Genomic DNA, 24,438 nt, shown 5'->3' on the forward strand with positions numbered 1-24,438 from the left:
GGCTGATTTGTGGATGTGGGACATTCTGACTGGGGTAAGGTGGTATCTCAGGGTTGTCTTTATTGGCATTTCCTTCACCACCAGGGATGATGAACATTTCCTCATGTGTTTCTTTGCCATTTTTATTTCTTCATTTGAGAAGTCCCTCTTTAGTTCCCCTGCCCATTTAGTAATTGGTTTGTTAGGTTTGGGAGGGATTAGTTTCTTGAGTTCCCTGTATATACAGGATGTTAACCCCTTGTCTGATATCTTGCTGGTAAATATTTTTTCCCAATTAGTTGGTTGTCTTTCTAGCTTGGTTGCGATAGCTTTATCTGTGCAGAAGCTTTTTATTTTAAGGTAGTCCCATTTGTCAAGTCTCTCTCCAATTTGTTGTGACCCTGGGACTCTGTTCAGGAAGTTCCTTCCTGTGCCTATTAGTTCAAGTGTCTCTCCTACTCTGTCCTGCAGTAGTTTCAGAGATTCAGGTTTAATGTTAAGGTCTTTAATCCATTTTGAGTTGATGTTGGTGCATGGTGATAGGCTGGGTTCCACTTTTAGTTTTCTGCATGTGGCTGCCCAGTTTTCCCAGCACCAGCGGTTGAAGAGGCTGTGTTTCTTCCATTGTATGTCTTTGGCTCCTTTGTCGAATATCAGCTGGCTGTAGGCCTGTGGATTTATTTCTGGATCTTCTATTCTGTTCCATTGGTCTTCGGGTCTGTTTTTGTGCCAGTACCATGCTGTCTTTGTTATTATAGCTCTGTAGTAGAGTTTGAAGTTCGGCATGGATAGCCCTCCCATATTGTCTTTATCCCCTAGAATTATTTTGGCTATTCTAGGTCTTTTGTTGTTCCATATGAATTTTTGGACTGTTTTCTGTATTTCAGTGATGTATGTCATTGGGATTTTAATAGGAATTGCGTTGAATTTGTATATTAGTTTTGGAAGTATTACCATCTTTACTATATTAAGTCGGCCTATCCAGGAGCATGGGAGGTCTTTCCATTTCCTAGTGTCTTCTGCAATTTCTTTCTTTAACTTTTTATAGTTCTCATTAAATAGTTCTTTTACATCTTTGGTTAGGTTAATTCCTAAATATTTTATTTTTCGGGAGGTTATTGTGAATGGGGTTGCTCCCTTTATTTCCCTCTCTTCCTGTACATTATCAGTGTATAGGAAGGCAACTGATTTTTGTGGGTTTATTTTGTATCCTGCTATTTTGCCGAAGTGATTTATGATTTCTAAGAGTTTGGGGATGGAGTTTTGGGATCGTGGAGTTATAGTATCATGTCGTCTGCAAAAAGGGATAGTTTAACTTCTTCTTTCCCTATGCGGATCCCTTTAATGTCTTTTTCTTGCCTTATTGCCCTGGCTAAGGGTTCTAGGACTATATTGAAGAGGAGTGGAGACAGTGGGCATCCTTGCCTTGTTCCTGATTTTAGAAGAATTGGTTGTAGCTTTTCCCCATTAAGTATAATATTGGCTATTGGTCTGTCATAAATGGCTTTTATTGTTTTTAGAAATGTTCCTTCTATTCCTATTTTCTCCAGAGCTTTTAGCATGAATGAATGTTGAATTTTGTCAAAGGCCTTTTCTGCATCTGTGGCGATAATCATGTGATTCTCGACCTTGGCTCTGTTGATATGTTGGATTACATTTATTGACTTAGGTATGTTAAACCATCCCTGTGTCTCTGGGATGAAGCCTACCTGGTCATAGTGAATTATTTTTTTTATGTGTTTCACCACAGTCCATTTTTGAACTCATATTGTGATTTCATGACAACAGAAACATTATGCCATTTGGATATCACCAACCAATTGTGACATCATAGACCTACTGTGACCCCTTACCTGTATAGCATCACCAACTAAATGTGACATCAAAACTTTTTGTGATGTCACAATGTGACACGATGTTCATGACATCTGTCAGTGTGATGTCACAATGGTCACGATGTCACAGTGGATTTGTGGTATCTCATATCATACATGAAATATGAGTTTGGAAACAAATTATGAGGGCAAAAAGCTCTTAGATATCACAAAGTCAGCATGTCACAGAGGTTATGAAGATAGGAGAGGTTTGTGATGTCACATGGTATTAGCTTTATCGCAATGGCACTGTGATGTCACAAAGTGATTATGATGTCAAAATGGTTATGTAGGCACAAAAATGTGTTTCTGATATCAACTCTCATGCCACATTTGTAATACAATGAAATCACAGAATAGGCATTCACAAGATGTCTATGATGTCACAATGACAATTGTTGTCACAATGTGATTATGTCATTGAGTTTGGTGATGTCAAAATGAGCTGATGTTCTCATAATGAAAATGTGATGTCACACTGTTGAGGATACCACAAACACTTTCTGATGTTATAATGGCATGTCTGGTCTCAATTGTCATTAGTTAACAACAAGGATTTGGGTACATAAAGGGACTGTAATGTTGAAAAGGGCATGTGATTTTTCAAAGGAGCTAAGAGGTCATAATAGATTTGAGATGTCACAATGGAATCATGATGTCACAATGACAATATTGTCACAATTGTCGTGCTAATGATGATGTCAAAATGGGTTTGTGATGTCACCACGAGTTGGCAATATTACAATCAAATTTCCAATTTCAATTGTTACTAGTTCACAAGGAGGATACTGTAATAATCAGCAGGGCCCCGATAGTCAATAGGGTCCAATAGTCAGCCTGGCCCCATCTCCTGGCCAGCTGTAGAGGACAGGACATTCTGTGGGAGGGGCTGGTACATTAATCACCAAGTGTTGAGCTGTTAAGAAGTGATTGGGCTGTGGGGAGTCTCAGATGTGACAGTTGATAATTGTTAGCATTTGGAGGGGAGAAGGGGTACAGACTTTATATGTGCTGCTTGTTCAGAGCAATGGAAGGAGAGATAAAAATTGAAAAGTCATGGAAGGAAGGAAGTGGTGTGAGAGCAAAAGGGTAAAGGCCTGAAAGGAGGGGAAGTTGAGGGAGAGCAGGAGGTGAAGGATGGCAACTGACTACAAAGGCAAAACAGTTCAGGCCTGTGGAGAGTAGAGAGGCCTGAAGAGAAGAAGGAACTGGTAGAAGGGAAAAAGGGAAAGACTTCAAAGGAAGTATAGGTCTGTAGCGAAGAAAAGACAAAGGGAAGGGGACAAAGAGGCTTGCCCTTTGATGTTTGGAGCTTTGGATATCATAACTTTGGGGGTTGGTGATTTGGAGAACATTTATCATATTAAATGTGTCTCGATGGATTCTCTTGAACAATAGAGGCCCCAAGTTTTGGAGACCCCCACAGAGATTAATCCATTTGGATGGCATCAGGCCTTGACCCCAGGGGAAAATCCTCATAGGTGAGAGCGTCAGCCTACAGAGCCTCGAGTGTTTGTCTCCAGAGGAACAACATGGACAAAAGTCATGTAGGTACCTCTAGGGTTGCATCTGGGCAAGCTTCCAGCCTGTTTTTGGGACCCCTCTAGAGGTCATTTGTGGCGTTCTTGGGAAGCCATCTGGGAACCCCTTAAGAGGTCATGTGAGGCTTCCTATGGAAGCCATCTGGAATCTCCTTGAGAGGTCATGTAGTGCTTCCTTGGGAAGCCATCTGGAACTTCATCAAGAGTGCATCTGCAACTTCTTTGAGAAGCTATCTGAGACCTACCCTGGAGGTCATCTTGGGCGTTCTCCAGTGTCCATCTTGGACTTTCTCCAGAGGTCATCTGGGGCTTCCTCAGGGGGCCACCTGAGACCTATTCAAAAGTAGACATTGGGGATTCCTTAAGAGGCAATTTAGGATGACCTCCTGAGGTCATGTGGAGCTTCTTTGGGAGGTCATCTCAGGTAACCTTGATGAAAAATCTGACTGTCTTCAGACATCATCTGGGACTTCCCTGGGAAGGTATATAGGACCTTCTCTGGAGGTCATCTGTCACTTTCTCAAGAGGGTTATCTGGAACATTCTCGGAGTTCATATGTGGCCTCCTTGAATGGCCTTCTGGGAGCTACTCAATAGGTAACCTCAGCCTCATTGAGAGGACATGTGGGGCCTCCTTTGGAGGTTATCTGACACTTCCTTGGGAAGCCATTTGGAACCTCCATGAGAGGTCATCTAGGGCCTCCTAGGGAGGATATATGTGACAACTTCCAGAGGTCATCTGCAGCATCCTCAAGAGGCAATCTGGGATGTTCTCTCTGTCATCTGGGATCTCTGTAGAAGTCAAAATTGAATGGTGTGGGACATGTGGGTTAAGTGTCTGTGGCTCTTGGCCACAGACACAGTGTGTATGCTGATAGTTTTATCTGTGTCCTGTATGTACCTCTGTTTACTCCTTTTCTCAGGATGGGAGAACAGGCCTAAAGTTGTCATATCCAAAAAATATTCTCCCCCCTGGTTACAGAATCCTTCAGAGGAAGATGCACTGATGTACTCTCTCTCCTATTCTTTGCCATCAGCATCTCTAATCTAAAGTCCTCCCATACCAAAAGTGGTTACTTGTACCAGCCTGAGGTGGTACAATATGGTATGTTGCCCTTATTACCCTTGAGACAGGAACATGGAAGAGATGGTGGGCAGGCCCCTTTTCTAATATATGTTCCCTTTACAACTAGTGACCTGTATAACTGGAAACAGCAAAATCCATCCTTTTCAGAAAAAATAAAACCAGGGGCTCATTACCTCATTACAGGAAGTAATTTTCACACACAAGCACATCTGGGATGAGTGTCAGCAAATTTTACAGGTGTGTTTCACCTGGTAGAAAAGGGAGTGAATCTTGCTCAGTGTCTTAAAGGTGGTCCTTGGAACACACAGTAGCCGCACTATTGAACCAGACCATGTGGAACAACTCTTTCCCAATATTTATTCAAGCTGAGTCTAACAGCGATCAAGGTATGGAGGTGCTTACCAATTATTGCGAGGTTTGGTTAGCAGGGATACCACAATGGCTAGAAAGCCAAGTCATCAATCTAAATTGATTGAGATGGGACAGTTTCCCAGTGAGTACTCTAATGCTTTTCTGGAACTTCTCCCAGAAGCCTATAGGACCTACAGGCCTATAGATCTTGAAGCCCTGGAGAATCAAAGATCCCTATACATGGCTTTTGTTACCCAGTCAGCCACAGATATTAGAAGAAAGCTTCAAAAGTTACAAGGTTTTGAGGGAAAGGTGTATTCTATGTTGGAAATGGTTGCCCAGTGGGTGTTTGATAACAGAGATAACTTGGAAAAAAAGAGTCTAAGAAGGGAGTTTGAATTTTGGGAGGATGACCAGTATAGGGTTCAAGAAACCTTTGGCAAGGACAGTGAAATTCATTTGAAAATGGCAGTAGGGAACCTCTAGGATTAAACCAGTGTGCTTATCGCAAGCAAAGTTGATATTGGGAAAAGGTATGTCCAAGGAGGAGAAAGACAGAAAATGACAAGTAAGTAATCACATTATCCACCTGGAAAATGTGTTCATATCTCTGGAGAAACATGCAAAGGAGCTTGGGGCCCCAAATTCCAACTGTGTTCAATTTAAAAAGCAGCACTCTGAACTTAAGAAGAAATGTGGTAAAGAAAAAATTCACCCACTTCTAACTCAAAACACAAGCTTATAAAAGACTGAATCTCCTATAGGTGCCAGTCAAAACCCACCAAGAGGTTAAAAAACACATAGAGCACACAGGAGAAAACAGAATTATTTTACATGAAGAAAAGATTTGAAAATATAAATTAGGAACTTGTTCGAGTCAAAAATGTGAAAAAAAAATCCTCAAAAGGAACCTAGAAAACACTCAGAATCAAATGAAATTCAAATACATTAGCCTAGGTGAGCATGAGGCAAATTAGGAGACTACATGTCAGAGGCCAACAGAAGCACAGGACAGCAATGTTGCCATCCTTGCTAACCACAAGTGAGGCCAAGGAAAGATCTTGATGCTGCATTAAGAAATTATAGCCATGAGATCCACAGGCAGGAAGTTGCGGGAAGATGGCGGAGGAGAAGCTGGAATCTGAACAAGCTGTCGCATAGAAAGGAGTTTTAGAGTTCCAGTGAACAGTCCTAAGCCAGAGAATCACACCAAGTGTGTCATCACAGGACAGAGAGTTAGACAAGAGAGGGGAAGCCAAGGAAACGCACCAGCTGCTGCTCCGGCGGCGGCGGGGCCGCGGCGGCGACCGCGGAGTCATACCTGAGACACAGAGAGTCGGGGACAAAGGAGCCAGACGCAGCGGACGAGCGGATTCTACTCAACACCAACAAGAACCGACAATTTGCGAACATCTTCATCCTGCTGTTTGCAGACCAGAGACGACTCAGGATCCAAGACTCGGCGTGAGGCGTGAGTAAAAGCCCGATGTCCTCACTCCTCAGGGAGCAGAGGAGGGAAGGCCACCCCTCTCCACCCAGCACCGGTGACCTCCATCTTGGATACTGACAAAGCTCGGAGGAGCTGCTAGCTCCAGCTCAGGCCTTGGAATAAAATGAGTCATTTAGCAGGTCACAAGAACTTAACGGCGAAGATCTTGTTTGTTTTCTATGTGTAGGACATCTTTAAGAAACTTTTGTAGGGCTGGTTTGGTGGAGATGTATTGTTTCCATTTTTCTTTGCTATGGAAGGTTTTTATTTGGCCTTCAGTTATGAAGGAGAGTTTAGCTGGGTACAGTATTCTTGGTTGATAGTTGTTTGTTTTTAAGGCATGGCATACCTCATTCCAGGCTCTTCTTGCTTTGATTGTCTCTGCTGAGAAATCTGAGTTGATTCTAATTGGTTTTCCTTTATAGGTGATTAGTCTTTCTTCCTTGAGAGTTTTAAGGATCTTTTCCTTGGTCTGAGTTGATCCTGTGTGGATTATAATATGATGGTGGGTTGTCCTATTCTGGTCTTGTCTATTTGGGGTTCTAAAAGATTCTTGTATATGAATAGGCCTATCTTTTTGTATGTTTGGGAAGTTCTCTGCTAGGATCCTGTTAAACAAATTTCCTAGACCATTAACTTCTGTTTCTAGGTGCTCCTCTACAGCCATTATCCTTAGATTAGGCCTTCTGATGGTGTCTTCCAAGTGTTGGGTAGATCTATCACATTTCTTGGACTTGTCTTGGATGGTTGTATGTTCTTTCTCTATAATATCTAGGCTGTCTTCAATCCCTGAGCTTCGATGTTCTTCATGGTCTAACCTGCTCTCAAGACTCTCTACTTTGTTTTTTATCTCAATTCCTTCTAATTGGTTAGCTTTGATGGCTTCAAGTTCTTTGTTGAAGCTCTGTTTTAGGTCTTGTATGAATTTCTTTACTTCCTTAATTTGGTGTTCAGTGTTTGTTCTCAAATCACTTAGTTGATTGGTTATGGTTTCTTTGGACTCCCATTCCTTCTGTTGGGTTCCATTCAGCATTCCCTTTGTGGTCTCCCTGACTTCCTTCAGCTCTTTGTTAATGGATTCCATGAATGCCTTTAGTGATATTTGTGTATTCTCTACCTGGTCTCTCAATTCCTGAATTACTGTTTAATTAGCTTCCTGCCGTTTGTGGGATTCCTGCAGTTCTCTTTCCTCCAGTTCATTGGATTCCTGCAGTTCTCTTTGAGTATTCTCAGCCTGCTCACGCCATTCCTCCCTTTCTCTTTGAGTATTCTCAAGTTGTTCACGCAAATCCTGTATCAGTTTTTGAGTAGCTTCCTCACGCTTATGATATTCCTGTGTAAACTTTTGGGAGGCCTCCCCTCTCTCTTCCTATCACGCTCATACCAAGTCCTTTGTAAGTTGCCAAGCTTCTCATTTATCATGTTTGCCACCAGTGTTTGTAGAGCTATTTGGGAACTCTCCTCTGGATTGTTCGTTATTTGATCTGACCCCTGATTATCAAGATTGGGAATTGAGATAACCGGATTTGCCATTTTTCTTCTGTTTTTCCAGCTTACTCTGCCCATTTGAGATGAAAATAGCACCAGTTTTGTGCTAGAACACTATCTTAAGGCAACCATCAACCAACGTTTGCACTTGTACAGTCAATAGTCTACAGATACAATCTAGTTCGACAGATACATCTATTCAACATCAAACAACTATATGTTAATGGGCTTCGAACCGCAGAGAAGAATTTGGAAAACCAGAAATTTTTAGGGTTAGGGAGAGGTGTGGGTAAAAAATAGGAATAGATTTGTGTGCGAAGGCACAGGGAGAGTTAACTATGTCCTAATCTCAATGCAGGAAATAGGTTGGGTAGGATGCAAGTAGAGACAGAGAGAAAAAGAAGAAAGGGAAAGGGAAATGAAAAGAGACCAGAGAAAATATTTAGAAACGTAAAAATTAATATAGTTATGAAGATTGAAAGAGCATCTATATAGAAAGGAATGTGAATATATTGAGAAAACAGGAGGGAGATAAAGGAGATGTGAAAAAGTTAAAAAAATGCTTAAAATATTATATAGGTATAAAGAGGTAGTACTGCTATTAAGGAATTTAAGTCTCAGAGGTTTTGGATTGTGTAATAAATTTGTGGATTAAGTGTGTACACAATGGGGAATAGGGTTTACTATTTAACTACGGGTTAATCTGAGGATGTGCAGGACAAGAGTTAAGTCACATACTGAAGAACAAAAGAAAGGAAAACGTGAAAAGGATAAGAAAGGCAGAAAAGAAAGATCAGGAGTTCAGTAGAGCTAGACAAAAAACAAAAAGATAATTAAGAAAGAATGAAAAAGAGAAAGAAGACAAGAAAAGAAAGGAAAACGCACATTCCCGTATTCCTAAAATAAAAATTATAAGAGGGAAATAAAGTTACTGGAAAACAATCATTTTTTCAAAAAAGGCAAAAATTAAAGATTAATAAAAGTTTTAGAAAAGGAAAAAAATTTATATATATATATATATATATATATATATATATATAAGGTACCCAAAAAAAGGAAAAATAAAAGAAATAGAAGAAAAAAAAAGTTCTTTGATTAATTTTTTTATTTTTTTGGGAGGGGTGGGAAGAATCCTGTATCTCCCTTTTGTCGGTGACCAGCCTCTTGTTGGAGTCTCTGGTCAGCTTGAGGTCCTGTGGCTTGATTGGTTTCTTAAGTCAGTTTGTTTGAACAGGCAGAAAAATGATCTGCTTTACCCAAGATTTTGAGATCCCCCTCCCAGGTTAGTTTAATGGGAGGGTGATCTGCTTTGAGAATCACAAAAGTGCGTTGATGAGGCTAGGTTCTGGTAGAGTTGAGACCTTTCAACAAGCAGTAGCTTTTCCCTGGGGCTATTTTGTGAAAACTCACAGAGCCCAGCCTGGAGCCATTCTCAGGGTTTCTGTTTTTCAATTGATTGTGGAGGCTGCTAGAGGGAGGGGCAGCCTCTGGCTCTGGTTTCCCAGTGAGGAAAGCCACTTCAATGGCTGGTGCCTGAGCTGGGTGACTTTTCCCTGGATGGAACTGAGTCTGGCAGGTCACTTCGCCGTTAAATTCTTGTGACATGTTAAATGACTCGTTTTATTCCAAGGCCTGAGTTGGAGCTGGCAGCCCCTCCAAGCTTTGTCGGTATCCAAGATGGAAATCACCGGTGCTGGGGGGGGGGGTGTGGTGGCCTTCCCTCCTCTGCTCCCTGAGAAGGAGTGAGGACGTCGGGCTTGTACTCACGCCGAGTCTTGGATCCTGGGTCGTCTCAGGTCTGCAAACTGCAGGATGAAGATGTCCGCTCCTTGTCGGTTCTTAATGGTGTTGAGTAGAATCCTCTTGCCTGCTGCGTCTGGCTCCTTCGTCCCGGACTCTCTGTGTGAGCGCTCAGGTATCACCGTGGCTGCGGTCACCACTGTGATCCTGCCACTGCCGCGGCAGCTGCTGGCAAGCGCTCAGATTTGTCTCCTTGTCTTGGCTTCCCCTCTCTTCTCTAACTCTCTGTCCTGTGATGGCACACTTGGTGAGATTCTCTGGCTTAGGATTGTTCACTGGAACTCTAAAACTGCTTTCTATGGGAGAGCTTGTTCAGATTCCGTCTATATGATTTTTAAATACAAGATCATGTCATCTGCAAATAGGGAGAGTTTTATTTCTTCTTTCCCTATTTGTATCCCCTTTATGTCAGCATATTGCAGTATTATTTACCATAGCTAAGATCTGGAACCAACCCAGATGCCCCTCAGTAGATAAATAGATCAAGAAAATGTGGTATATATACACAATGGAATTCTATTCCTCCATCAGAAAGAATGATGTTGCCCCATTTGTTATGTAATGGAAAGGATTGGAAAAAATTATATTAAGTGAAGTAAGCCAAGCCCAAAGAAACATAGTTCCCATGATTCCCCTTATTTGCAATATCTAGCATATGTATGAGTCAAGCAGAAAAGGTCAGATAAGGTGATGTTAGAAAAATGAACCCTAAGATATGTATTTTAAATGTTTTTTTTATGCATTTGTTTCTAACGCAATTATAAGATTATTTCTTTGTTGCTTTGTATGTGCCTCCCCCACAGTATAACCCCTGCTTTCACTGTATTTGATGTCGGTATAATTTGTGGAGGGGAAGGGGAAAAACAAGTCATTTAAATAAGGATACAGGAGGACCTGTTGCAACAATGAGAAGTACAAGTTGTCATGTCGCAAAAGAACTTTACAACTTGGGGGGGGGGGATTGGATGAAGGGCCAGAGGGAGGGAGGGAAGGGATGAAAAGTGTAAACCAAGGAGGAGACTACAATTCTTGATAAGAAATGTACTCACTATCTTGCCCTTGTAATTTTAACCCCTCAGTACAGTATTTTCACAATAAAAAACCCACTCCTTAAGACCAAAGAGCAAGGTTCTCTATTGTTAACTTATAGATAGCCTAGGGTTCCCTTCACCTGCGGGAGGAAGGTAAATAGTCATTGTTTGAAGAGGCTGAGAAAAGCCTGATCCTTTTGCAACACTGACAAATGTTTCAGGTTACCCCTCATTGGTGGCCGTGTCTAACATGAATGAAGTGGTTTTGCAGCTCACTTACATGTTTAGTGTCTAAATTCTGCCTCCTAATTCTGTAGGCCTAGGTCTCTTCGCCTAGTCTGGCTTTTGAAACTGTTTTCTGCCTTCAAATATTGTTACACTGGAGTTCTTCCTGCTAACAGGGCTAGGGCTTAGAAGCTGAGAACTTCATGGGAACCCAGGATTGGTCAATGATGTTTCTTGCCTGCTTTTCTAACTCAAGAACTCTAAGAACATTTACAGTGCAAATAACTTCTCATTACCAAGGGAAACACAGGAAGCTCTTGAACATCTGACCTGTCAGAAATAGAAGTCACAGTGTCATAGACATTCCAGCCCTGGCTGGCTTCATCCTGTGATCCTCAGACTTCAGCCTCCTCACCTAGGGTGATGGGCATGAGTTACTGGTGCTCTTCTGTAATAACATTGGCATTACAAGTCAACTGCTTATCACAAAGGGCTTGGGCAACATATTAGGCCTTTTAACATTGGACCCTTCAGATACAAGGTTATAATGCTAAAGTCTGAGAGGCTATGCATATGGATGGGCTACACTTGATCCTTGAGCTCTGACTCCAATGCTGGTGTACATGAACATTCATTTTTCCAGAGAATGTTCTCCTAATTAACAAATAGGAAAAGTAATTTGCTTAACCCTCATTTTTGTTCCAGTTTTGTGTCTCAAACTCAAGAATGGGCACTGTTGCTGAGCCCTTCAGCTCAAGGAGAACACTCTACCACTTGACCCACAGCACCACATGTGGTCTTTTTGTGGTTCATTGGAGATAAGACTCTAACAGGTTTTCCTTGCCTAGGCTGTATTTGAACTGTGATCTTCAGATCTCAGCCTCCTGAGAACCTAAGGTTCTGTTGTGAGCCACAAGCATCTGGCCGGCTGTTTTTGTGAGACCTGGGGCTTGAGCTAAGGGCCTGGGAACTGTCTCTGAGCTCCTTTTTGTCAAGCCTAGCGCTGTACCACTTGAGCCACTCCAAAGCTTCTGGCTTTTTCTGAGTATGTGGCACTGAGGATTCAAACCTTACCATTCATGCATGCTGAGCCAGCTCTCTACCACTAAGCCACATTTCTAGCCCCACCCTAACAATTTTATCCCTCAACTTGCCTATCCCCATGAAAAGGCTTCTGAGTAAAAATTATCTAAAGTAATTCCTATAGGATGGTTCTAAAGATAAAGAAGACAAAGTTCATACTTGGCAGAGACACTAAACATGTGAAGACTGTGAAAAATGCTTCCATTTAATTATGTATCATGTTTCAACACTTAATAAAATATTAATGAAAAACGAGTCAATGTCCTAAATTATTGTGTATAAATTTATAATAGGTGTACAACATGTACTAAATATTATGTGTAGAATAATAAAAACACTAAACAAGAAAATGAAAAGTAAAAAATTAAAATAAATACAAAACCAATAATAAAATTATAATATGTAATAAACACACAAATGTAAATTTATATCATATATTACACATATATAGAAATATTTTTCCATTGCAGGGCCTTCATTCAGAAGCTGGCAATTCTAGCCTGAATTTCTTTTCCTCAAAGACAGTGAGCTTTGCCTTCACCCATTATGCAAAAGAGTTACCTGGATGGTGAGATCAAATCCCAGCAATGATGGAAATACTGGCCCCAGTTCCAAGACAGTGACTTAATTGTTTTTAATGGAAGTAGTTTTGTTTATTCAGTTACATATTGAACATTAAAAAAAAAGCAGTGTAGAATTTTGTACATCTATCAGACACCTTTCTCTTAACCCCAAAATGCTTGTCTGAGCATTACTTTTTTCATTTTTTATTGTAAAAATGTTGTACAGAGTGGTTACAGTTAAATGAGCATGGCAATGAGTACATTTCCTATTGAGTATTGTTGCCTCCTCCTTTTTTTCCCCCCTCATTCCTCCCCTCGATCTCCACAACTACTCCCCCTGCAGAGCTCTGTGACTTAATTTTTATTTTTGGATTTGCATGGGGTTTGAACTCAAGCAATGGCAAATCTGCACTTTCCCTCACATTGGCACATATTTACCAAGTTCAAATCCCAAGCTAGGAAAGAAAACTGGTAGAAATTCAAAACAAGTGAGCTTTATTTCTTTTTTAATTTAGTTAAATAATTAATTAATATTTTCATTTATTCTGTATTTTGCCAACATGAGGCTTGACCTCAGGTCATGGCAACTCTACCACAGTTTCAATCACCCTAGGGTGGGGCACCCTCGGACCCATAGCCAATCTAGGGATCCTAGGCCCAGAGGGCTTTCAGGAAGAAAAAAAAAACTAGCATAGCACAATAAGTGGCAAGATGCAGAGGGCTGAGGTTTTTTCTGTTTTTTTCTTTGCACAGTGGCCATCCTGAGTCTGAATAACATGGCTGCAAAGTGGACCTGACCTGCCATATCTGAAGGCTGGCGTGCTATCAGGGAATCCAAAGGCCTACATGTGAACACAGGCCCCGGGTCCAAATCCCAGTGCTGACACCTACCAGTGGCAGGAGATCACAAGAGTCTCATGCCTATGCATAGGAATACCAATTGAAAGAGTAGTTCATGTTTCGGTCTAGTCAAAAATTGGATGCAATAATCCTAGGATGCTGATTGATCTTAATTGATAGCTTATTATGCATGAAAAGAATAATTTTCCTTCAAGGGCGGTATAATAAATGCCTAAGAGTTGGTAGGAGGGGGGTTCCGGGAAGATGGTGGAGGAGAAGCTGGAATCTGAATAAGGTCTTGCATAGAAAGCAGTTTTAGAGTTCCAGTGAACAGACCTAAGCCAGAGAATCACACCAAGTGTGCCATACAAGGACAGAGAGTTAAGCAAGAGAGGGGAAGCCAAGGCAAGGAGAAACATCTGAGCACTTGCCAGCAGCCGCCGTGGTGTTGGCAGGATCGCGGTGGCGACCGCAGCAGCGGCCATAACTGAGCCACAGAGTGTCCGGGATGAAGGAGCTAGATGCAGGAGCTAGATGCAGCAGGCGAGCGGATTCTACTCAACACCAGCAAGAATCGACAAGGAGAGGACATCTTCATCTTGCCTTTTGCAGACCAGAGATGGCCCAGGATCCAAGACTCGGCATGAGTAGAAGCCCGATTTCCTCACTCCTTCTCAGGGAGCAGAGGAGGGAAGGCCACCACACCCCCCCCCCCAGCACCGGTGATCTCCATCTTGGATACCGACAAACCTCGGAGGAACTGCCAGCTCCAACTCAGGCCTTGGAATAAAATGAGTCATTTAGCAGGTCACAAGAACTTAACGGCGAAGTGACCTGCCAGACTCACCTTCATCCAGGGAAAAGTCACCCAGCTCAGGCGCCAGCCATTGGAGTGGCTTTCCTCACTGGGAAACCAGAGCCAGAGGCTGCCCCTCCCTCTAGCAGCCTCCACAATCAATTGAAAAACAGAAACCCTGAGAATGGCTCCAGGCTGGGCTCTGTGAGTTTTTCACAAAATAGCCCCAGGGAAAAGCTACTGCTTGTTGAAAGGTCTCAACTCTACCAGAACCTAGCCTCATCACTGCATCCCCCTCTTTTGTGATTCTCAAAGCAGATCACCCTCCCATTAAACTAACCTGGGAGGGGGATCTCAAAATCTTGGGTAAAGCAGAGCATTTTTCTGCCTGTTCGAACAAACTGATTTAAGAAACCAATCAAGCCACAGGACATCAAGCTGACCAGAGACTCCAACAAGAGGCTGGTTACAGACAAAAGGGAGATACAGGATTCTTCCCACCCCTCCAAAAAAATCAAAAAAAAATCAAAGAACTTTTTTTTTTCTTCTTCTTCTTTTCCATTTATTTTTTTCTTTTTGGTACCTTATATATATACAATTTTTTTCCTTTTCTAAAACTTTTATTAATCTTTAATTTTTGCCTTTTTTGAAAAAAAATTGCTGTCCAGTAACTTTTTTTACATCTTATAATTTTTATTTTAGGAATACGGGAATGTGCGTTTTCCTTTCTTTTCTTGTCTTCTTTCTCTTTTTCATTCTATCTTAATTATCTTTTTGTTTTTTGTCTAGCTCTACTGAACTTCTGATCTTTTTTCTTCCTTTCTTATCCTTTTCACCTTTTCCTCTCTTTTATTCTTCTTTATGTGACTTAACTCTTGTCCTGCACATCATCAGATAAACCTGTATTTAACTAGTAGACCCTATCCCCCATTGTGTACACACTGAATCCACAAATTTATTACTCAATTCATAACCTCTGAGACTTAAATTCCTTAATAGCAGTACTACCTCTTTATACCTACATAATATTTTAAGCATTTTTTTAACTTTTTCACATCTCCTCTATGTCCCTACACTTCTCTCAATATATTCATATTCCTCTCTAAATAGATGGTCTTTTAATCTCCTAATAATATTAATTTTTATGTTTCTATCTTTTTTCTGGTCTCTTTTCATTTCCCTTTCCCTTTCTTCTTTTTCTCTCTGTCTCTACTTGCATCCTACCCAAACTATTTCCTGCATTGAGATTAGGACATAGTTAACTCTCCCTGTGCCTCCCCACACCAATCTATTCCTATTTTTTACCCACATCTCTCCCTAACCCTAATAATTTCTGGTTTTCCAAATTCTTCTCTGTGGTTCGAAACCCATTAATATATAGTTGTTTGATGTTGAATAGATGTATCTGTCGAACTAGATTGTATCTGTAGACTATTTACTGTACAAATGCAAACTTTGGTTGATGATTGCCTTAAGATAGTGTTGTAGCACAAAACTGGTGCTATTTTCATCTCAAATGGGCAGAATAAGCCGGAAAAACAGAAGAAAAATGGCAAATCCGGGTATCTCAATTCCCAATCTTGATAATCAGGGGTCAGATCCGATAATGAATAATCCAGAGGAGAGTTCCCAAATAGCTCTACAGACACTGGTGGCAAACATGATAAATGAGAAGTTTGACAACTTACAAAAGACTCTGTATGAGCGTGATAGGGAGAGAGAGGAGGCATCCCAAAAGTTTATACAGGAATACCACAAGCATGAGGAAGCTACTCAAAAACTGATACAGGATTTGCGTGAACAACTTGAGAATACTCAAAGAGAAAGGGAGGAATGGAGTGAGCAGGCTGAGAATACTCAAAGAGAACTGCAGGAAGCCCACGAACTGGAGGTAGCTAATCAAAGAGTAATACAGGCATTGAGAGACCAGGTAGAGAATACACAAAGATCACTAAAGGCATTCATGGAATCCATTAACAAAGAGCTGAAGGAAGTCAGGGAGACCAAAAAGGGAATGCTGAATGGAATCCAACAGAAGGAATGGGAGTCCAAAGAAACCATAACCAATCAAGTAAGTGATTTGAGAACAAACACTGAACACCAAATTAAGGAAGTAAAGAAATTCATACAAGACCTAAAACAGAGCTTCAACAAAGAACTTGAAGCCATCAAAGCTGAACAATTAGAAGGAAAAGAGATAAAAAACAAAGTAGAGGGTCTTGAGAGCAGGTTAGACCATGCAGAACATCGAATCTAAGGAATTGAAGACAGCCTAGATATTATAGAGAAAGAACATACAACCATCCAAGACAAGTCCAAGAAATATGATAGATCTATGCAACACCTGGAAGACACCATCAGAAGGCCTAATCTAAGGATAATGGGTGTAGAGGAACACAGAAACAGAAGATAATGGTCTAGGAAATTGTTTAACAGGATCCTAGCAGAGAACTTCCCAAACATGCAAAACGATAGGCCTATTTAGATACAAGAAGCTTTTGTAACTCCAACTAGACCAGACCAGAACAGGACATCCCACCATCATATTATAATCCACACAGGATCAACTCAGACCAAGGAAAAGTTCCTTAAAGCTGTTAAGGAGAAAAGATTAATCAACTATAAAGGGAAACTAATTAGAATAACCTCAGATTTCTCAGCAGAGATAATCAAAGCAAGAAGAGCCTGGAATGACGTATGCCATGCCCTAAAAACAAACAACTATCAACCAAGAATACTGTACCCAGCTAAAGTCTCCTTCATATGTGAAGGCCAAATAAAAACCTTCCATAGCAATGAAAAATTGAAACAATACATCTCCACCAAACCAGGCCTACAAAAGATTCTTAAAGATTCTTAAAGATGTCCTACACATAGAAAACCAACAAGACCACAATAAAGGCCAAGAAACTGCTCCCAAACTGAGAATCCAAGAACCATAGGAAGAAACCAGGTTTCGCAGCCCCCAAGAAGTTGGATACCATGGCAGGAACTCCCAAATACCTCTCAGTCCGATCTCTTAACGTTAACGGACTGAACTCTCCAATTAAGTGACATAGACTCTAGTTGGATTAAATAACAAGACCCATCTATCTGCTGCCTGCAGGAGTCACATCTTGCCTGTAAAAACAAACACATTTTCAATGTTAAAGGCTAGAACAAAATCTACCAAGCAAACGACCCCCATAAACAGGCGGGAGTTGCAATCTTAATATCAGATAAAATAGACTTCAAATTAAAATTTGTGAGAAGAGATGAAGAAGGTTACTACATACTAATTAAAGGATCTCTCCTTCAGGAGGATATTACAATTCTAAATATCTATTCACCAAACAATGGAGCACCCAAATTTATCAAAGAAACACTACTTTCCCTCAAATCCCATATAGATCCAAAGACATTAATTGTTGGGGATTTTAACACACCACTCTCCCCACTAGATAGATCAACTCGGCGAAAACTCAACAGAGAAAACGCAGATCCAAACAGCTGCATAGATCAACTAGACTTAACAGACATCTACCAAACATTTCACCCAGCAGCATCAGAATGCACGTTTTTCTCAGCAGCACATGGAACTTTTTCTAAAATAGACCACAGTTTAGGCCACAAAGCAAACTTGTCTAAATTCAGAAACATTGAAGTTATACCTTGCATTCTCTCTGACCACAGGGGAATAAAATTAGCACTCAACACCAAAAGCCACCAAAGAAAGTCCGGTATCACATGGGGGCAGAACAACACACTGTTGAATCAAGATTGGGTCATGGAGGAGATTAGAAAGGAAATTCAAATGTTCATGCTATTCAACAAAAATGAACACACAAATTACCAGCTCCTCTGGGACACAGCAAAAGCAGTACTCAGAGGCAAATTTATAGCTCTGAGCTCTTACATCAACAAATTGGAGTAATCTGAAACTAATACTTTAATGACACATATAAACCTCTTTGAAAAAGAGCAGCAAGATAAACCCCAATCCAGTAGATGGAAAGAAATAATCAAAATTAAATCAGAATTAAATGAATTAGAATCCAAAAAAAATATAGAAAGAATCAACAAAACAAAGAGTTGGTTCTTCGAAAAACTTAACAAAATTGACAGACACTTAGCAAATCTTATGAGAAAAAGAAGAGAACACACCCAAATTAATAAACTCAGAGAAGAGAATGGAAACATCACCACGGAAACAACCAAGATTCAGAGTATTATAAGGGAATATTTCTCAAAATTTTATGCTAATAAGTTTGAGAACTTGACAGAAATGGACCATTTCCTAGCGAATATTGACATACGAAAACTAAACTAAGATGAGTTAAAATATCTTAACAGGCCCATATCAAGCATTGAAATAGAAACAGCAATAAGAGACCTCCCAGCTAAGAAAAGTCCAGGACCCTATGATTTTACAGCGGAAATTTACCAGGACTTGAAAGCAGAGCTCACACAATACTCCTCCAACTCTTCAATGAAATTGAAACAGAAAGCTCACTACCGAACACATTCTATGAAGCCATCATAACCCTCATCCCAAAACCAGGCAGGGACTCATCAAAGAAAGAGAACTATAGACCCATTTCTTTGATGAACATTGATGCAAAACTTCTCAACAAAATTTTGGCCAATCGACTTCAACAATTCATCCAAAAAATCATACACCACGATCAAACAGGATTCATTTCAGGGATGCAAAGCTGGTTCAATATACGCAAATCAATTAATATTATTCATCACATCAGCAGAAGCAAGATTAAGAACCACATGGTTATCTCAATAGATGCAGAAAAAGCAATAGACAAGATCCAACACCCCTTCATTATGAAGGTTTTGGAAAAATTAGGAATCCATGGAACATTTCTCAATACAATAAAGGCTGTATATGACAAACCTACAGCTAGCATTATACTCAATGGTGAAAAACTGAAGCCATTTCCTCTTAACTCAGGAACAAGGCAAGGATGCCCACTCTCTCCATTTCTCTTCAATCTAGTATTAGAAAGCCTAGCTACAGCAATAAGACAAGATCAAATACATAAATGGGATCCAAATAGGGACAGAAGAAATAAAACTCTCCCTCTTTGCAGATGACATGATCTTGTATTTAAAGAATCCCATAGACTCCACTCCCAAATTACCCAAGCTGATTCAAAACTTTGGTAAAGTAGCAGGTTATAAAATGAACCCCCCCAAAACCAATGGCATTTCTATTTGCCAACAATGAGAAAAGTGTGGCTGAAATTAGGAAAGCAACTCCATTTGTAATAGCCCCACAAAAAATAAAATACCTAGGAATTAACTTAACTAAAGCAGTGAAGGACCACTATGATGAAAACTTGAAAATCTTAAAAAAGGAAATCAAAACAGAACTTAAAAAAATGGCAAAACCTCCCATGCTCCTGGATTGGCAAGATTAATATCGTGAAAATGGCAATCCTTCCTAAGGCTATCTACAAATTCAACGCAATACCTATCAAAATTCCAACCTCATTCTTCAAGGAAATAGAAGAGGCAATCCAAAAATTCATATGAAACAATAAAAGACCCCAATAGCGAAAACGCTCCTCAACGGAAAGAACACTGCTGGGGGAATATCAATACCAAATATCAAACTCTGCTATAGAGCCATAGTAATCAAAATAGCTTGGTAGTGGCATAAGAACAGACCTCAGGACCAATGGAATAGAATTGGAAACCCAGAAATGAACCTATAAACCTGTAGCCATCTAATCTTCGATAAAGCAGCTAAAACAATAGAATGGAAGAAAGACAGCCTCTTCAATAAATGGTGCTGGCAAAATTGCTTAACTACATATAGAAAACTAAAGCTAGATCGTTATATATCACCCTGCACCAGAATCAAGTCCAAATGGATCAAAGACCTTGAACTCAAAGCAGACAGTCTGAAAACATTACAGGATGGAATAGGAGAAACCCTAGGTCTCCTTGGCTCAGGCCGAAATTTTCTGAATAGAGACCTGGAAACACAACAAATCAAGGAAAGGTTGGACAAATGGGATTGCATAAAGTTGCAGAGCTTCTGCAGGGCAAATGATACAGCTAGCAAGATCAATAGAAAGCCCACGGATTGGGAGAAGATCTTTACTAGCCATACAACGGACAAGGGTCTCAAATCTAAAATATACTTGGAACTCAAAAAATTAAATCACCCAACAACAAATCCTCAAAGAAACAACTGCCCAATAAATAAGTGGGCAGAAGACTTAAAGAGAAACTTCTCTGAAGAAGAAAGAAGGATGGCCAATAGACACATGAAGAAATGTTCAACATCCCTAGCCATAGAAGGAATGCAAATAAAAACAACATTGAGATATCACCTCACTCTAGTTAGAATGGCTAATTCAAGAACTCTAACAACAACAGATGCTGGAAGGGATGTGGACAGAGAGGAACCTTACTTCATTGTTTGTGGGAATGTAAACTTGTTCAACCACTTTGGAAAGCAGTATGGAGGTTCCTCCAAAGACATCACATAGAACTCCCCTATGACCCAGCAATCCCAGTTTTCGGCATTTACCCAATTATTTACAAACAAGACCACACTAAAGCTACCAGCAAAACTATGTTCATTGCAGCATTATTTACCATAGCTAAGATATGGAACCAACCCAGTTGCCCCTCAGTAGATGAATGGATCAAGAAAATGTGGTATATATACACAATGGAATGCTATGCCTCCCTCAGAAAGAATGACATTGCCCCATTTGTTAGGAAATGGAAAAACTTAGAAGAAATGATATTAAGTGAAGTAAGCCAGGCCCAAAGAAACATAGGTCCCATGATTTCCCTTATTTGCAATATCTAGTATATGTATGATTCAAGCGGAAAAGTTCACATAATGTGATTTCAGGAAAATGAACCCTTAGATATGTATTTTAATGTTTTTTCTTTCATGCATGTGTTTCTATCGCATTTATAAGATTGTCTCTTTGTTACATTGTATGTCCCTCTCCCACAGTATAACCCCTGCTTTCTCTATATTTGATGTCAATATAACTTGTGGAGGAGATGGGGAAAAACCAGTTATTTAGGGATACAGATGGACCTGTTGCAACAATGCGAAGTACAAGTTGTCATGTCCAAAACGAGCTTTACAATGTCGGTGCAGGGGGGGACGGGGGGACGTAGAAGGAGTGGGTTTGGGGGGTAGGGGGGAGGCTGGGAAGGGATGTGAAGGGTAAACAAAGGAGGAGGCTGCAATGCTTGGTAAGAAATTTATGCATTATCCTGCCCATGTAATTGTAACCCCTCTGTACAGTATGTTCACAAATAAAATAAAGTAAAATTTAAAAAAAAATTTAAAACACACTAAAAAAAAAGCTTTGGTAGGAATGTCTTTGGTGTCATTCAATCATAGATAGATGGCTATGGCACTCCTTACTAATATATGATTTTTGTATACCACCCTCTGCCTATCCATGTATCACTGTTTTGGCCAAAACTGGAGCTGGATTTCAGCACCTGGGAAATACTTGACAGCTTCATTGGCTAGAGGCTGCCATGCTCACATTCATTCATTCATGAATTGGGCTTGCTAAACCCTGAGTTCACTTCCCAGCACTGCCAAAATTTTATTGTTGGAGTAAGAAGCCAAGTGTGACACATGTTTTCCTTTTCTGTGAGAGTCCTGGGTGTCAGGCATGATGGAGAACATATTTACATATCTGGATGCTGTGATAGGATGTAAGCAATGTAATAAATGGTAGAGGGGGTCATCAGAGTCATTGAAATAAATGGTAAATAAATGAATAAAACAAGAAATAATATGAATAACCACACCCAACAAAATATGGTGTGACTAGCTGTATGGAAGTATAAATCCTATCTTTAAAATGGTATAAGGAGTATGTTTGCCAGCCCTGAGGCTTGAATTCAGGCCTAGGGAACAGGTCTGACTTTTGTCTTCAAGCATGTTCAGATTCCCTTCCGTCACAGTGATGCAGCACTTGAGTTCAAATCCCAGGCCTGGCAGAAAAAAATGTAATGAATTGCAAACCAGGAAGGTAAATATGTTTTAATTGAGGGCTATTGGAGAAGACATAGTCCCGCACAGCAACATAGGCCTACAGTTCGAATATAGTCATGCCACTTCCAGATTGTGGGAGATCCTAAGGAATTAGTTCCCATCCACAGGAATAATGATGGAATGTTATCAATGTCACAGTTGAATGACATGCTCATGAATGATACTTGTACACAATTAGACTTCATGATTTCAGTCGGCAGATTGATTTTATTTAATATCTTATGAAACATTAAAAGAATATTATTTCTCACAGAGATGCAATAATTTCAGGACACTGATTTACTTAATACTTTATTAAAGATAAAAATAATAACATTTTTTTTTGTGGATCCTGGGGCCTGAACTCTGGGCCTGGGTGCTCTTCAGCTCAAAGCTAATGCCCTATCCCATGGTTTCCCTTATTTGCAATAACTTCTTATATGTCTGAGTAAAGCAGAGAAGGTCAGATAAAGTGATATTAGGGAAATGAACCCTAAGATATGTACTCAAATGTTTTTTTTTTCTTTCATGCGATTATTTGTAACACATTTATAAGATTGTTTCTTTGTTGCTTTGTATGTCCCTCTCCAACAGTATAACCCATGCTTTCACTGTACTTGATGTCAGTATAATTTGTGGAGGGGAAGGAGAAAAACAAATCGTTTAAATAGGAATACAGATGGAGCCATTGCAACAAAGAGATGTACAAGTCGTGATGTCGAAAACTAACTTTACAATTTTGGCGTGGGGGTGGGGGTGAGGGAGCAGGGAGGATTGGGTCGGGGCGCAGAGGGGAGGATGGGAAGGGATGGGAAGTGGAAAAAAAGGAGGAGGCTACAATGCTTGATTTAAAAAATGTACTCATTATCTTGTCCATATAATTGTAACTGTCTTTACATTATTTTCATAATAAAAAAATTAAAAAATTAAAAAATAATATTAATTACATGGAGGCATAATAAATAACCAAGAATTGGTAGGAATAAGTGAACAATGGATAGACTTCTCTGGCACTCTGTAAAGATATATGTATTTATTAGTGTACTACAATCTGTATGTCAATCTGTTCTTATTTTGTCAACCCTCTGGTGCTCGATCTCAAATCCTGGGAATTGCCTATCAGCTCAATTTGTTCCAGGATGGAATGCTGACACACACGCATTCATGAATTTGGCACTGTAGGCCTTGAGTTCAGATGCCATCATGCCCAAACAATGAATCATGGAGTAAGAAACTGATGGTGACATGTTTTCCTTTTCTGTGAAAGTCCTGGGTGTCAGGTATAAGTGGAATACATATGCAGATTTATATCCTATTTAATCAATGTAACCAATGTTCTATGTGCCATTATTAGTCAATAAAATAAACAGTCAATACATGTTGGTCTTTGTTTGCCCCTGAAAGTTGGATGGGGCCCAAGGAAAGGTAAGTGCGCCACTCACCCGTTCCCCAGTCTCCTTTAGCTCGACAGATATACAGACACAGTGGGGAGTCAAATCAAGCAAAAACTCATTTATTAACAAACAGCAAGCACCTTTTAAAGGGAAAAATTGCAAGGAATGGAAGGGGAGGAAAGGAAACAACCAATCACTGTAAAGGTCACACCCTATCATGCAACTAAGCTTTATCCAATCAGATTTTAAGATAAAAATTTGGGCTGTGCCCACTCAACTTCCTCTCAGCACCATCATTACTGCCCATGTGCCCCACAAACACATGAATAAAACAAAAATAATATTAATAACTACACTGAATGCAATATGGAGTCAACCTATGTATGTAAATATAAATCATATATTTAAAATGTACACAAATAGGATGTATTCTAGTACTGGGGATAGATTTCAGATGTAAGGAACAGACATGAATTTCTTGGCTTCAAGAAGGCTAGTTTCCCCTTCCAAAACAGTGCAACAGAATTACCCAGACCATGAGTTTCAATCCCAGTCCTAGCAGAAAAAAATGGCACCTTTATACTATGTGATGCCCAATTCTTAGGTATTTCATTATGCCTCCATTTAATGAACGTGATTGTTTAAATGCTTCATGAAATATTGATTAAAATCGATCAATGTCCTATAATATAATTGTGTATAATTTTATCATAGAATTATTTAAGAGCTGACCATTCAATCATAACATACATCATGTTCCAATGGTATTCATATAGATAGGAATCTGTTTCTAAGGATCTCGTTCCATTTGGAGTTGGCAGGACCAGGATTCGAACTGTGGGCTCCAGCTCCCACCATTTTAACTGGAGGATAGG

The sequence above is a fragment of the Dipodomys merriami genome, unplaced genomic scaffold (assembly GCF_024711535.1).
Source record: "Dipodomys merriami isolate MVZ:Mamm:240054 unplaced genomic scaffold, mDipMer1.0.p SCAF_436, whole genome shotgun sequence".
Lineage (NCBI taxonomy): Eukaryota > Metazoa > Chordata > Mammalia > Rodentia > Heteromyidae > Dipodomys > Dipodomys merriami.